Source organism: Thalassophryne amazonica, chromosome 19 (assembly GCF_902500255.1).
Source record: "Thalassophryne amazonica chromosome 19, fThaAma1.1, whole genome shotgun sequence".
In the NCBI taxonomy this organism is placed as follows: Eukaryota; Metazoa; Chordata; class Actinopteri; order Batrachoidiformes; family Batrachoididae; genus Thalassophryne; species Thalassophryne amazonica.
The window spans coordinates 817,356-833,313 of record NC_047121.1 but is presented as its reverse complement, the minus strand read 5'-3'; the positions used below and the strand labels follow the sequence as shown (position 1 = coordinate 833,313).

General features: G+C 47.8%; 1 pseudogene; it reads right to left on the bottom strand.

Moving 5' to 3' along the window:
• Positions 1–15,958, bottom strand: part of LOC117500800 — a 203,646-nt pseudogene that overhangs the window by 101,980 nt on the left and 85,708 nt on the right.

The window sequence follows — 15,958 nt, the reverse complement described above, 5'->3', positions numbered from 1 at the left end:
ACTGTGGAGTGCTGTGAGTGTCCTTTGGCTTACCCATAGATACACGAGATGTCCAATGACGACATCAATCATGTCACAACACAGTTCGTATGTCTGCATGTCCACTGGACTGCTGGTCTGTGGCGATGTAAATCTTGCTCACCCACATCGAAGAGAAAGGCCTTTTCGATGCCAGAGTTCTGCCAAAAGAGTTACAAGACAAAACAAATGTGAGCAACGGTATTATCCCCACTCACTTACAGTATGGTGGCCATCCAGACCCAGTGAAGAAGAAAATACACCATGAGAAGTATCAGAAATTCTCCAGATGTCAATAAATAAACTCCAAATGACATCCACAGTTTGATAAACAGCAGGGGAGCCAGCTGGAATCACATGACACACTTCAGTGCACACAGGATGAAGACTTTGCTGTAAATATGTTGTGGATGATGTAAAATGTGCTAAAAGAATCAAAAGCGTAAACGCTTGATGTGTGCAGCTCAGCGTAGCAGCCTTCTGCCGGCCCGTTGCCTATTATTACACATATGGTTGAGAAGGTGTCGTAGCACGGACCACAACAGGGGGCGCAAATGAACGGACAATGAATAAGCCAAAAAGTAACAATTTAATGTTGTGATAATACACAACTAAATTCACAGAAATTTGCAAAGTCAGTTGACACCAGGTGACGTGTGGGCAGGTTCGAAGATAGAAGACCCCCGACGAGAGAGAAGCCGTGTCCCACATGGCTTCCACCACCAACGGCCTGAAGAACACCGGAGCCGCCAAGTCCAGAGTCCCCAGGTAGCCTCTGTCTTCGGCTGTCGACCCTGGTACTGCTGGCAGAAAGCAGAGATAAGATGAATGAGTGTGAGTCCGCACACTCAGTAATCCACAGTCTGTACACAGTTAGGAGGGAGCACCTCCACCTCCAATCACACACTCGTGCAGCTCCTGGTTAACCACTTATCTGGTTTGGGGTGTGAGGCGAAGCCGTCGCTGTCACACCAAACGCCAATCCCACAGACAAGGCAACACTCCAGGAAAACGGCTGCAACAGAAGTTCAGATTATTACACAAAGTGTCAATCAGGAGAGAAATTACCTCTTCAGTAGTTGCGATTTCTCGGCGAAGAGGTGGAGTTGCAGTCCGGCTTTTATGGTGGTGATGATGATGATGAACGAGTGACAGCTGGTGCAGAGGATGAATGACAGCTGTCACTTCTTCTGGGTCTGGCGCCCTCTCGTGCTTGGAGCCCGCGCTCCAAGCAGGGCGCCCTCTGGTGGTGGTGGGCCAGCAGTACCTCCTCTTCAGCGGCCCACATAACAGGACCCCCCCCTCAACGGGCGCCTCCTGGCGTCCGACCAGGCTTGTCGGATGTCTCGTGTAGAAATCGAGCCAGGAGGTCGGGTCCAGGATGAAGCTCCTCTTCACCAGGAGCATCTTAAGGTCCATACCCCTCCCAGTCCACCAGATATTGGAACCCCCGGCCCTTACGACGGACGTCCAGGCCTGCGGACTGTCCATGCCAGGCTCCGCGTCAATGAGCCGGGGCAGGAGGCGGCGTAGGTCCCGGAGCACAGAGGGGCGAGGTGTGGTGTGGTTTCAAATGGGAAACATGAAAACAGGGTGAATCCGCAGTGAAGCCGGGAGATGGAGCTTCACTGCGGCCGGGTTGATGATCTTGAGGACATGAAATGGACCAATGAACCTGTCTTTCAGTTCGGGGAGTCAACACAAAGAGGGATGTCCTTGGTCGAGAGCCACACCTCCTGCCCGGGCTGGTATGTGGGGGCCGGGGAACGCCGGCGGTCCGCATGGGCCTTGGCCCTCGTCCGGGCCTTTAACAGGGCAGAGCGGGCGGTCCGCCACACCCGGCGGCACCTCCTGAGGTGGGCCTGGACCGAGGGCACACCGACCTCTCCCTCCACCAGCGGGAACAATGGGGGCTGGTACCCCAAACATGCCTCAAAAGGGGAGAGGCCGGTAGCAGACGAGACTTGGCTGTTATAGGCATACTTGATCCAGGCCAGATGGTGACTCCAGGCCGCCGGGTGTGCGGAGGTGACGCAGCGAAGGGCCTGCTCCAGCTCCTGGTTAGCCCCCTCTGCCTGGCCGTTCGTCTGGGGGTGGTACCCAGATGAGAGACTCACGGTGGCCCCCAGCTCCTTACAAAAACTCTTCAACACCTGTGAAGAGAACTGGGGACCACGATCTGAAACAATGTCCGATGGTATCCCATGCAGCCTCATGACGTGGTGGACCAGGAGGTCTGCCGTCTCCTGGGCCGTCGGGAGCTTCGGGAGGGCCACAAAGTGGGCCGCCTTGGAGAACCGGTCCACTATCGTGAGAATAACGGCGTTGCCCTGGGACGGCGGGAGGCCCATGATGAAGTCCAGGCCGATGTGAGACCAGGGGCGATGAGGCACCGGCAGGGGTTGGAGGAGTCCCGAGGTCCTCCGATGGTCTGCCTTGTCCCTGGCGCAGATGGTACAGGCCTGGATGTAGTCCCGGACGTCGGTTTCCAGGGACGCCCAACAGAAGCGCTGCTGGACTACTGCCACGGTCCTACGCACTCCGGGATCACAGGACAGCTTGGACCCATGACAGAAGTCCCGATTGCCGACATCATAGTTCTGTTTAGCTGGGGTCAACCTGCGGGAAAAATAGGCACAAGGATGGAGAACCTTATCAGCCTCCACGCTCTGGGACAGCACGGCTCCTATCCCTGAGTCAGAGGCGTCCACTTCCACTATGTACTGGCGATCAGGATCAGGCTGCACCGAACTGGTGCAGTCGAGAACCGGCGTTTCAAGTCTGGAACGCGGCTTCGCACCGATCCGACCAGGTGAAGGGGACCTTGGTGGAGGTCACGGTAGTCAGAGGGCTAACTACCTGACTGTAACCTTTAATGAACCTCCTGTAGAAATTTGCAAAGCGAGGAACTGCTGCAATTTCCTGCGGCTTGTTGGTTGGGGCCAATCTCTCACCGCCGTAACCTTGGCCGGATCAGGGGCGACGGAGTTGGAGGAGATGATGAACCCAGGAAGGACAAAGAAGTGCGGTGGAACTCGCACTTCTCGCCCTTCACAAACAGCCGGTTCTCCAACAACCGCTGTAGACCTGACGTATATGCTGGACATGGGTCTCAGGGTCCGGGGAAAAGATGAGTATATCGTCCAGATATACGAAGACGAACCCGATGCAGGAAGTTCCCGCAAGACGTCATTTACCAAAGCTTGGAATGTTGCGGGGGGCGTAGTGAGGCCAAACGGCATGACCAGGTACTCAAAGTGACCTAACGGGGTGTTGAATGCCATCTTCCATTCGTTCTCCCCTTCCGGATCCGAACCAGGTGGTACGCGTTTCTAAGATCCAATTTAGTTGAAAATTTGGGCTCCATGCAGGGGCGTGAACCACTGAATCCAACAGAGGTAACGGGTATCGGTAGCGAACCGTGATCTCGTTCAAGCCCTCTGTAATCAATGCATGGACGGAGTCCGCCATCCTTTTTACCCACAAAAAAGAAACCAGCACCCATCGGGGAGGTGGAGTTCTGGATCAGCCCGGCAGCTAAAGAGTCCCGGATGTAGGTCTCCATTGATTCGCGTTCCGGACGTGAGAGGTTGTACAACCTACTGGACGGGTACTCAGCACCCGGGACCAAATCGATGGCACAATCGTACGGTCGGTGCGGGGGAAGGGTGAGCGCCAGATCTTTGCTGAAAACGTCAGCAAGATCATGGTACTCCTTTGGCACCGCCGATAGATTGGGGGGGGGGGGCTTTAACCTCGTCATTAGCCGTCGTGCCGGGAGGAACCGAGGATCCTAACACTCCCGGTGGCAGGTTTCGCTCCACTGCGTCACAACCCCGGACAGCCAATCTATCCGGGGATTGTGCTTCACCATCCATGGAAATCCCAAAATCACTTGGGAAGTAGAAGGTGTTACATGGAACACGATCTCCTCCCTGTGATTCCCAGACCCAACCAAGGTCACTGGCTGTGTCTGATGTGTGATTAACAGAAACAGGGTGCCATCTAGTGCTCGCACCTGCAATGGTGCCGGCAGAGCCACCAGGGGGAGCCCTACTTCCTTTGCCCATCTGCTATCTAGCAGATTCCCTTCCGACCCCGTGTCTACCAGTGCTGGGGCGTGAAGGGTTAAATCCCCACAAAGGATCGTTACTGGGATTCGTGCAGATTTGCAGGGTTTCCCCGTGTGCGTGTTATGGCCCACCCTTAGCCCAGTTTCTAAGGACGGGCGTTGTAGTTTGACCATTTTGGGGCAGTCCTTCTGCATATGCTCACAAGAGCCGCAGACAAAACACTCCCCGCGGGCCAGCCTCCTTTGTCTGACGTTTGTTTTTATTTTGGCCCTGCTCGTGTCCCTAGCCTCCTCAGCAGGGGGAGATGTAGCCACACGGAGCTCTCTGGCAGTGAAGCGTGGGGACGACGTCACCCTTTCGGAACCGGAAGGGGGAGGGACGGCTCGTGCCCGGTCACGCCCCCCGGCCTGCTCCCGATGATGCTCAGTCAAACGGTTGTCTAAGCGTATAACTAAACTGACAAGCCCGTCAAAATCCCGCGGTTCCTCCTTAGCCAGCAGGTGCTCCTTCAGGACCGGAGACAGTCCATTTACAAAGGCGGCGTGGGGCGCAACGTTATTCCAGCCGGACCTCGCTGCCGCGATGCGGAAGTCGACTGCATACTCGGCTGCGCTGCGACGCCCCTGTCTCATTGACAGCAGCACGCTCGAAGCGGTCTCGCCTCTGTTGGGATGGTCAAAAACGTGTTTGAACTCCCGTATAAACTCAGCATAAGACGTTAGGAGCCGTGAATTCTGCTCCCAAAGCGCCGTAGCCCAGGCGCGTGCCTCTCCTCGAAGCAGACTAATAACATAAGCCACCCGGCTGGCGTCTGAATCGTACATGACAGGACGCTGTGAAAAGACGAGCGAACACTGCATGAGGAAGTCTGCGCACATCTCAACACAGCCTCCGTACGGTTCCGGAGGGCTTATGTATGCTTCAGGGGACGGTGGGGGGGGGGGGGGGGGGGGCCTTGAACGACCAGTGGAACGTCTGTTACAGGCCCAGGACCAGCCAGAGGAGTAGCTGCAGCAGCGCCCTGATCGCGCGCTTCCACCCTGGCGGTGAGAGCCTCCACCCTCCGGTTAAGGAGAACATTCTGCTCGGCCACTAAATCCAGCCGAGCCGTGAAGGCGGTTAAGATTTGCTGCAGCTCACTCAACCCGCCTCCCGCTGACGCCTGCGCTCCTGGCTCTTCCATTGGCCGTTCAAGCTCGGGTTGACGCCCCTCGGAATCCATGACAATTGGCAGGAGAAATCCTGTTGAGAAGGTGTCGTAGCACGGACCCACAACAGGGGGCGCAAATGAATGGACAATGAATAAGCCAAAAAGTAACAATTTAATGTTGTGATAATACACAACTAAATTCACAGAAATTTGCAAAGTCAATTGACACCAGGTGACGTGTGGGCAGGCTCGAAGATAGAAGACCCCCGACGAGAGAGAAGCCACGTCCCACATGGCTTCCACCACCAACGGCCTGAAGAACACCGGAGCCGCCAAGTCCCGAGTCCCCAGGTAGCCTCTGTCTTCGGCTGTCGACCCTGGTACTGCTGGCAGAAAGCAGAGATAAGATGAATAAGTGTGAGTCCGCACACTCAGTAATCCACAGTCTGTACACAGTTAGGAGGGAGCACCTCCACCTCCAATCACACACTCGTGCAGCTCCTGGTTAACCACTTATCTGGTTTGGGGTGTGAGGCGAAGCCGTCGCTGTCACACCAAACGCCAATCCCACAGACAAGGCAACACTCCAGGAAAACGGCTGCAACAGAAGTTCAGATTATTACACAAAGTGTCAATCCGCAGAGAAATTACCTCTTCAGTAGTTGCGATTTCTCGGCGAGGAGGTGGAGTTGCAGTCTGGCTTTTATGGTGGTGATGATGATGATGAACGAGTGACAGCTGGTGCAGAGGATGAATGACAGCTGTCACTTCTTCTGGGTCTGGCGCCCTCTCGTGCTTGGAGCCCGCACTCCAAGCAGGGCGCCCTCTGGTGGTGGTGGGCCAGCAGTACCTCCTCTTCAGCGGCCCACATAACACATATTTACAATTAAAATACTCACAAAAAAGCCATTTGGTCATGCTAACGTTAGCCACTGCGCTATGTGATGTGATGCTAGGTCCTGTAAAAGATGACATTTTTCCCAACACATGAGCTGATGTATGTGTCTATTGGCGGCTTGCAAAGCAGCTTTAAAAGTGCATACCGCCACCTACTGTACGGGATTATTTGGAATCATGACATTAGTTATTTTCAGTCAATACGGACTGTCAAAATAATCAAAATGTACAATAAATATCTTCATACTATCAGCAAACAACACAAAATGGTAGTTTGATACGGAGCCATCTGTGAGTGCTGGAGTTTATGGCTAAAGGAGGAAGTGAAGGCGCATGTCGGATATTCTTACTTCTTAGCACGATGTCCTGATGCAGAAACACCACAGAAGGTTGTTTATCTTTTCATAAATAAACCTTATTTTTCTGTCCATAAGATTCTGTGTTGAGTGGAATTTTCAGGTTTTTGGTGAGACTTTCAAGGGGAGTGCTTTTCTTGAGAGATGTACATTGACTCTCATTTCCTGTCTTGGCAGTCTGGTCGAGGTTAGACGCTGTATCACTGAAGTAAAGCAAAGCAATGAAGTAGAATTTGTTGAAGGGGCACACAAGTTTGCAATTTCATCGTCCTCTTTTGTCTACATCCATGCCTCTTCCCATAGTACACTGGGGCATTACAAGACCCCTCACTATCACTCAACTGGCAGCAAAGCTTGGTTCCAAGGTGGTACAAATGTTGCTTTAAAACAGCAACACACAGAGATTAATTTGTCCGACTGTCGTCAGCTGTGTCACATGGTCATGTGATGACTGAAACTTGCTGAATGCAGTGTGGCTGTGCCATGTGCGGAAAAAGATTCAGCGCTATCTTCAGGGGAGACGGTTTACACTTGTGACAAATCATTAAGCCTTTCTGATAATTTTTTTTACCCCCACAAAGGCAGCCTGTTTGCAATGCTGGGCTGTATTCCTCAGGGCGTACTGTTACGACATTGAATTCTGTCATGATTCACAGGTAGTCAGGGCTCAGTGTGGTGAACAGAAAACAAGCTGTGACAAAAGCAGTGATGAACAAAAATCAAAGATGGTGGTTCAAAGACTGAACTAAACCAGAACGGAACTAAAGATGTGGGCTATGGTGTGATGAACAGACAACAAGCAGCTGTGACTAAAAGCAAATAACCAGATTGTCAAAAAAGCAGACAAAAGGAAAATCAATAAAGAGACTGACAACAAACATAATGGGTGAGGACTGAGCAGGGGCAAGACCTGACAGATACAAGGCAACTAAGCATCAGTGCAGCGTTCTACCACTGTCCACGACAGGAGACGGAATGTTCTCCTCCCTTGATCCAGCAGATCCGTGGTGAACCAGCTGCCTGTGACCAGTACTGAAATCCAAAGACCACCCTTTGTGAAAAATCTTTGATATCACAATCCAAGGGTGTGACTCTATGTTCCCAGAGTTTTCAGCCAGACGTGGCTAACCCTCACTGTGTCAAGGATTTTTACAAAGGACACCTGGGTCTCTCTTGGAGCGACATCTGGTGGCCATGTATAGACAAACAAATTAAAGACATTACTACAGCTGTTCAGGATGGATGAGCCTCCACCGGCACCCCTTCGCCCACGGCAGCAGTGATAATGGGGCACAATTCACTTCAGAGGAGATCAGTCTATTCATGAAGAAATCTATCAAAAACCTCCAATCAACACTGCACCATCCAGCAACAAATGAGTTTGTCGAGAGGTCTGTCCAAACTTTCAAGAACCCCATTACAGCTGCACAAAGTTGGACAAACACCTGTGATTCAGTTTATGAACTGAAACTTCAGATCTCACCAGTGGTAGGCACAGATAACCAAAAAATTAACTTCAATAACAGATAATCAGATAACTGAAAAGTTATCTTCGATAAAGATAAAACAATAAACCACCCAAAAATGTATCGGAAGTTACAGATAACCGATAAATTCCAATATTATCTCTGGCACATTTACAACTACTAGTAAAACAAATTTAGTAGCTTATAATAATATTAAAAATAACAGACCCAAACAATAAAACCACACTTTTTTCTTTCAACAGTCTACTCCTGCTGGAAGCTCTTGTTTACTACAGCGCTCTGAGCACAGAGGCACCCCGAGACCCAAACAATGACACCACACTTTTTTCTTTTAACATTCGGCCCCTGCTGGAAGCTTTTGTTTATTACAGCCCTCCCAACACAGAGACACCCTGAGAGCAGCCATAAAGCTAGCTCTCTATCAATTATAAAGCTCCGGTCATGCGGAGGTCTTAAAAAATAAAGTCATATTGAGTTATGGTGTTGATTTATAAATAACATTAATACCGATAGAATAACTCCATTAATGTTAATTCTGTCATTTGTACAAAGTTAAAATATAACATATATCTTTTAACGTTGAATAATGCACTAATTCTGACGTTTTGTAACAAAGAGACAGATCGCAAAGGATTCTGGGTAAACGTGCCTCTGCTAAACACTGATTGGTTCAGTCATTCATTATGTAAACCAACACGTTAATGTGACGTCCGTTGTGTGTTGGTGTTTAAATGTGCTTTTGTAAAATATTCCTTTTTTATTTGTAAAAACAGGCATTTTTACGGAGAATTCGCAAAATTTTTTGCATGTGGAGAGAATGTGCGCATGTTTGCGCATATTCTCTCCACATTCTCTCTTTACAACATTCATTTGATGTTGTAAAACGTGCTTTACAGTGTGCAAGATGATTTTTCATGCAGGAATTTTTGGACCAAGTTTCAGGTTAATCGTGCGTCCTGCATCGTGTAGTGTTCATGGAGTATCAAGCTGCGGTCAACATCTGACGACCACCTCCTGATCGCAGATCGTATGGTCGAATGAGAATCAAACCTGTTTGATATATTATTGTGGTCGGCCGTCGTGAGGTTATCCTGCTGCTGAAAGCTACAAGCAGCATCCAACCGTTGAACCATTCCTACACCAGCTGGACTGAGAGACAGAGACACAGGAAGAGACAGACAGACAGACAAATAGAGAGAGACAGACAGACAGACACAGGAAGAGACAGACAGATAGAGACAGACAGACAGAGAGACACATGAAGAGACAGACAGATAGAGACAGACAAACAGACAGAGAGACACATGAAGAGACAGACAGATAGAGACAGACAAATAGCCAGAGAGACACAGGAAGAGACAGACAGACAGAGACAGACAGACGAAGAGACAGACAGATAGAGACAGACAAATAGACAGAGAGACACAGGAAGAGACAGACAGATAGAGACAAACAGATAGACAGAGAGACAGAAAGAGACTGATAGATAGAGACAGACAAATAGCCAGAGAGACACAGGAAGAGGCAGACAGATGGAGACAGACAGACAGAGAGACACAGGAAGAGACAGACAGACAGAGACAGACAGACGGAACACGGTACAGTCCTGTACCGTCTGCCTGATGGCAGCAGCTCAAACAGAGTGTCCAGGGTGGGACAAGTCCTTTAGGATGGTGTTGGCTCTCCTGAGACAGTCAGAGCCATGAAGGTCCACCAGTGTAGGTAGAGGGCACCCAGTGATCTTCTCTTGACCTCCTTCCTGTTTGCCCCATGCAGCTGGTAAACCAAGTCCAGAGGCAGTATGTGAGGATGCTCCTCATGGTAGAGCAGGAAAAAGACACCAGACATCTCTGGTTGATGTTATTTTTCTTGAGGATTCTCACAAAGTGGAGTCTTTGTTGTGCCTTCTTTACCAAGTGGTGTGGTGTTACTGTCCCGGGTCAGTTTCTCCTCTATATGGACTCCAAGGGAACAGAAGTCCCTGACCCTTTCCACACAGCCCCCCCCTCCCTATTTTCTCTGCACCACACTGTCAGCTGTTCCACCTGTTGGTCCAGGTGGTTCAGCATGGTGTGGAGGGCAGTGATCACAGTGTCCTTTGTTGACTTGTTGGCCTTGTAAGTGAATTGGTTTGGGTCTGAAGTGGGGTTATGAATGACATGATGTGACTTCTAACCAGTTTTTCAAAGCATTTCACACCACCGGTGTGAGTCCAACAGGCCGGTAATCATTAAGGCTGGTTATGGGGGATTACATGGGTAGGGGGACTACGGTGAAGGTCTTCCAGCATGTGGGAACAGCAGACTGTGTCAGGGATCGGTTGAAGATTTTTGAAAAAATCCTGGCAATCTAGCTGAACAGTCGTTCAGCACCCATCTGGTGATGCTGTCGGAGCCTGTTGCTTTGCATGGGTTGACATCCCTCAGCGTGCATCTCACCTCGTGCTCCCCACCATGAAGTTGCTTCGGCCACTGGTGGCAGCATGGCTGCTCCTGGTGTCACAGTCAGGTGCTGGAGCTCCATCCATGCCTGCCTGCTGTTGTTGTTGTCCAGTTGTTCATGGATCCTCCTCCTGAAGGCCTCCTTAGCCTTCCTGATGCCTCGCTTCTGGTTGGCACGGGCTGTGCTGTAGAGAGCCCTATCACCAGCTCTGAAGGCGGAGTTTATCTCCTTTAACAGCTGCTTCAATCAATCAATCAATCAATCAATTTTATTTATATAGCGCCAAATCACAACAAACAATTGCCCCAAGGCGCCTTATATTGTAAGGCAAGGCCATACAATAATTACGTAAAACCCCAATGGTCAAAACGACCCCCTGTGAGCAAGCACTTGGCTACAGTGGGAAGGAAAAAACTCCCTTTTAACAGGAAGAAGAAACCTCCAGCAGAATCAGGCTCAGGGAGGGGCAGTCTTCTGCTGGGACTGGTTGGGGCTGAGGGAGAGAACCAGGAAAAAGACATGCTGTGGAGGGGAGCAGAGATCAATCACTAATGATTAAATGCAGAGTGGTGCATACAGAGCAAAAAAGAGAAAGAAACACTCAGTGCATCATGGGAACCCCCCAGCAGTCTAAGTCTATAGCAGCATAACTAAGGGATGGTTCAGGGTCACCTGATCCAGCCCTAACTATAAGCTTTAGCAAAAAGGAAAGTTTTAAGCCTAATCTTAAAAGTAGAGAGGGTGTCTGTCTCCCTGATCTGAATTGGGAGCTGGTTCCACAGGAGAGGAGCCTGAAAGCTGAAGGCTCTGCCTCCCATTCTACTCTTACAAACCCTAGGAACTACAAGTAAGCCTGCAGTCTGAGAGCGAAGCGCTCTATTGGGGTGATATGGTACTACGAGGTCCCTAAGATAAGATGGGACCTGATTATTCAAAACCTTATAAGTAAGAAGAAGAATTTTAAATTCTATTCTAGAATTAACAGGAAGCCAATGAAGAGAGGCCAATATGGGTGAGATATGCTCTCTCCTTCTAGTCCCTGTCAGTACTCTAGCTGCAGCATTTTGAATTAACTGAAGGCTTTTCAGGGAACTTTTAGGACAACCTGATAATAATGAATTACACTAGTCCAGCCTAGAGGAAATAAATGCATGAATTAGTTTTTCAGCATCACTCTGAGACAAGACCTTTCTAATTTTAGAGATATTGCGTAATGCAAAAAGCAGTTCTACATATTTGTTTAATATGCGCTTTGAATGACATATCCTGATCAAAAATGACTCCAAGATTTCTCACAGTATTACTAGAGGTCAGGGTAATGCCATCCAGAGTAAGGATCTGGTTAGACACCATGTTTCTAAGATTTGTGGGGCCAAGTACAATAACTTCAGTTTATCTGAGTTTAAAAGCAGGAAATAGAGGTCATCCATGTCTTTATTTCTGTAAGACAATCCTGCAGTTTAGCTAATTGGTGTGTGTCGTCTGGCTTCATGGATAGATAAAGCTGGGTATCATCTGCATAACAATGAAAATTTAAGCAATGCCGTCTAATAATACTGCCTAAGGGAAGCATGTATAAAGTGAATAAAATTGGTCCTAGCACAGAACCTTGTGGAATTTTTGAGAGAAAAGGAAGGTTGGAGATTGGCCTATAATTAGCTAAGATAGCTGGGTCAAGTGATTGCTTTTTAAGTAATGGTTTAATTACTGCCACCTTAGAAGCCTGTGGTACATAGCCAACTAACAAAGATAGATTGATCATATTTAAGATCGAAGTATTAATTAATGGTAGGGCTTCCTTGAGCAGCCTGGTAGGAATGGGGTCTAATAGACATGTTGATGGTTTGGATGAAGTAACTAATGAAAATAACTCAGACAGAACAATCGGAGAGAAAGAGTCTAACCAAAGACCGGCATCACTGAAAGCAGCCAAAGATAACGATACGTCTTTGGGATGGTTATGAGTAATTTTTTCTCTAATAGTTAAAATTTTATTAGCAAAGAAAGTCATGAAGTCATTACTAGTTAAAGTTAAAGGAATACTTGGCTCAATAGAGCTCTGACTCTTTGTCAGCCTGTCTACAGTGCTGAAAAGAAACCTGGGGTTCTTATTTTCTTCAATTAGTGATGAGTAGTAAGATGTCCTAGCTTTACGGAGGGCTTTTTTTTTATAGAGCAAACAGACTCTTTTTCCAGGCTAAGTGAAGATCTTCTAAATTAGTGAGACGCCATTTCCTCTCCAACATACGGGTTATCTGCTTTAAGCTGCGAGTTTGTGAGTTATACCACGGAGTCAGGCACTTCTGATTTAAAGCTCTCTTTTTCAAAGGAGCTACAGCATCCAAAGTTGTCTTCAATGAGGATGTAAAACTACTGACGAGATACTCTATTTCACTTACAGAGTTTAGGTAGCTACTCTGCACTGTGTTGGTATATGGCATTAGAGAACATAAAGAAGGAACCATATCCTTAAACCTAGTTACAGCGCTTTCTGAAAGACTTCTAGTGTAATGAAACTTATTCCCCACTGCTGGGTAGTCCATCAGAGTAAATGTAAATGTTATTAAGAAATGATCAGACAGAATTGAGTTTTCAGGGAATACTGTTAAGTCTTCAATTTCCATACCATAAGTCAGAACAAGATCTAAGATATGATTAAAGTGGTGGGTGGACTCATTGAGCAAAGCCAATTGAGTCTAATAATAGATTAAATGCAGTGTTGAGGCTGTCATTCTCAGCATCTGTGTGGATGTTAAATCGCCCACTATAATTATCTTATCTGAGCTAAGCACTAAGTCAGACAAAAGGTCTGAAAATTCACAGAGAAACTCACAGTAACGACCAGGAGGATGATAGATAACAACAAATAAAACTGGTTTTTGGGACTTCCAATTTGGATGGACAAGACTAAGAGTCAAGCTTTCAAATGAATTAAAGCTCTGTCTGGGTTTTTGATTAATTAATAAGCTGGAGTGGAAGATTGCTGCTAACCCTCCGCCCCGGCCCGTACTACGAGCATTCTGACAGTTAGTGTGACTCGGGGGTGTTGACTCATTTAAACTAACATATTCATCCTGCTGTAACCAGGTTTCTGTAAGGCAGAATAAATCAATATGTTGATCAATTATTATATCATTTACTAACAGGGACTTAGAAGAGAGAGACCTAATGTTTAATAGACCACATTTAACTGTTTTAGTCTGTGGTGCAGTTGAAGGTGCTATATTATTTTTTCTTTTTGAATTTTTATGCTTAAATAGATTTTTGCTGGTTATTGGTGTCTGGGAGCAGGCACCGTCTCTACAGGGATGGGGTAATGAGGGGTGACAGGGGGAGAGAAGCTGCAGAGAGGTGTGTAAGACTACAACTCTGCTTCCTGGTCCCAACCCTGGATAGTCACGGTTTGGAGGATTTAAGAAAATTGGCCAGATTTCTAGAAATGAGAGCTGCTCCATCCAAAGTGGGATGGATGCCGTATCTCCTAACAAGACCAGGTTTTCCCCAGAAACTTTGCCAATTATCTATGAAGCCCACCTCATTTTTTGGACACCACTCAGACAGCCAGCAATTCAAGGAGAACATGCGGCTAAACATGTCACTCCCGGTCCGATTGGGGAGGGGCCCAGAGAAAACTACAGAGTCCGACATTGTTTTTGCAAAGTTACACACCGATTCAATATTAATTTTAGTGACCTCGGATTGGCGTAACCGGGTGTCATTACTGCCGACGTGAATTACAATCTTACCAAATTTACGCTTAACCTTAGCCAGCAGTTTCAAATTTCCTTCAATGTCGCCTGCTCTGGCCCCCGGAAGACAATTGACTATGGTTGCTGGTGTCGCTAACTTCACATTTCTCAAAACAGAGTCGCCAATAACCAGAGTTTGATCCTCGGCAGGTGTGTCGCCGAGTGGGGAAAAACGGTTAGAAATGTGAATGGGTTGGCGGTGTACATGGGGCTTCTGTTTAGGGCTACGCTTCCTCCTCACAGTCACCCAGTCGGCCTGCTTTCCCGGCTGCTCGGGATCTGCCAGAGGGAAACTAACGGCAGCTAAGCTACCTTGGTCCGCACCGACTACAGGGGCCTGGCTAGCTGTAGAATTTTCCACGGTGCGGAGCCGAGTCTCCAATTCGCCCAGCCTGGCCTCCAAAGCTACGAATAAGCTACACTTATTACAAGTACCATTACTGCTAAAGGAGGCCGAGGAATAACTAAACATTTCACACCCAGAGCAGAAAAGTGCGGGAGAGACAGGAGAAGCCACCATGCTAAACCGGCTAAGAGCTAGTAGCTGCGCTAAGCTAGCGGATTCCTACAAACACACAAAGTGAATAATGTGTAAATAATTTAGAGGTGATTCAGCAGAGGGAGTGCTTTAGTTAAGGCACGTGAAGATTACACTGTGAAACAAATTGTTATCTAGGTAACTAGATCAATCTAACTGCGCAGATTAAACAGCTAACAGATACAGCAAAACACCGCTGTGCTCCGGAACAGGAAGTGATACAATACCGCAGTGAGAGCCAACCACCAGTAGAGGCAAGCCTCTCAGCTTCACCTCCCTGGTCATCCAGGGTTTAAAAGTAGGAAATTGCTAGACATTCAGCTTCTCACTGATGCAAGGCAACCTTCTCAGGATTTTATGTGGATAAGATTACCAGCAGTTATTGGCATGTATAACTGAGTATCATCAGCATAGCAGTGAATGGTAATCCCAAAACGCCACAAAATGTGCCCAAGGGGGGTTATATAAAGGGAGAAAAGCAGAGGGCCTAAGACGGACCTTTGTAGAACCCCACATTTCATGTCACCATGGTTATAAGTAGTGTTATTGTACAAAACACAGTGAGAACGACTGGTTAGGTATGATGTCAGCCATGCAGTGGTGTCTGAATCCATTGTAAGCAGCAGATCATTCACCACTTTAGTGAGAGCTGTCACTGTGGAATGATATTTTCTAAAAGAGGGCTGCAGTGGCTCAAGAGATTATTCTCAGTAAGGTGGTCCACAAGCTGCTGTGAAACCACTTTTTCCAGAATTTTAGAACAAAATGAGAGATTGATATTGGCCTACTGTTTTTCAATACACTAGGGTCAAGATTAGACTTCTTAATAATTGGTTTAATCACTAAATAATTTAATAATCATTGAAAAGTAGGCACAATAGGCCCAAGAGTGGGCCACAGGTCCCTAAACAGTTTCATCAGCATGCCCAGTGAGATACTATCAAATTCAGTAAATCTAGGTAATATATCAGTGATGGCACCCTCCTCGATAACAGGGTATAGTAGCTGAATTAAGGCATGGTGGGATATATTTAAACTAATGTCATCTAAGAAATCTTAGATGAAGAGAGTGACTTACAGGTGGTTGTCCATGAATAAGTGTTGTCACTGTGTCAAACAGGAACTTTGTGTTGTGTGTTGGGGGGGCGTGGCTGGATGTTTTGGTGTTCTTTTCTTTTCTTTGCTCTCCAGGTGGCATGAGGGCTGATTTGTCTGTGAAGAAGGTGCTGGCTGAAGAGTCTTCACCCT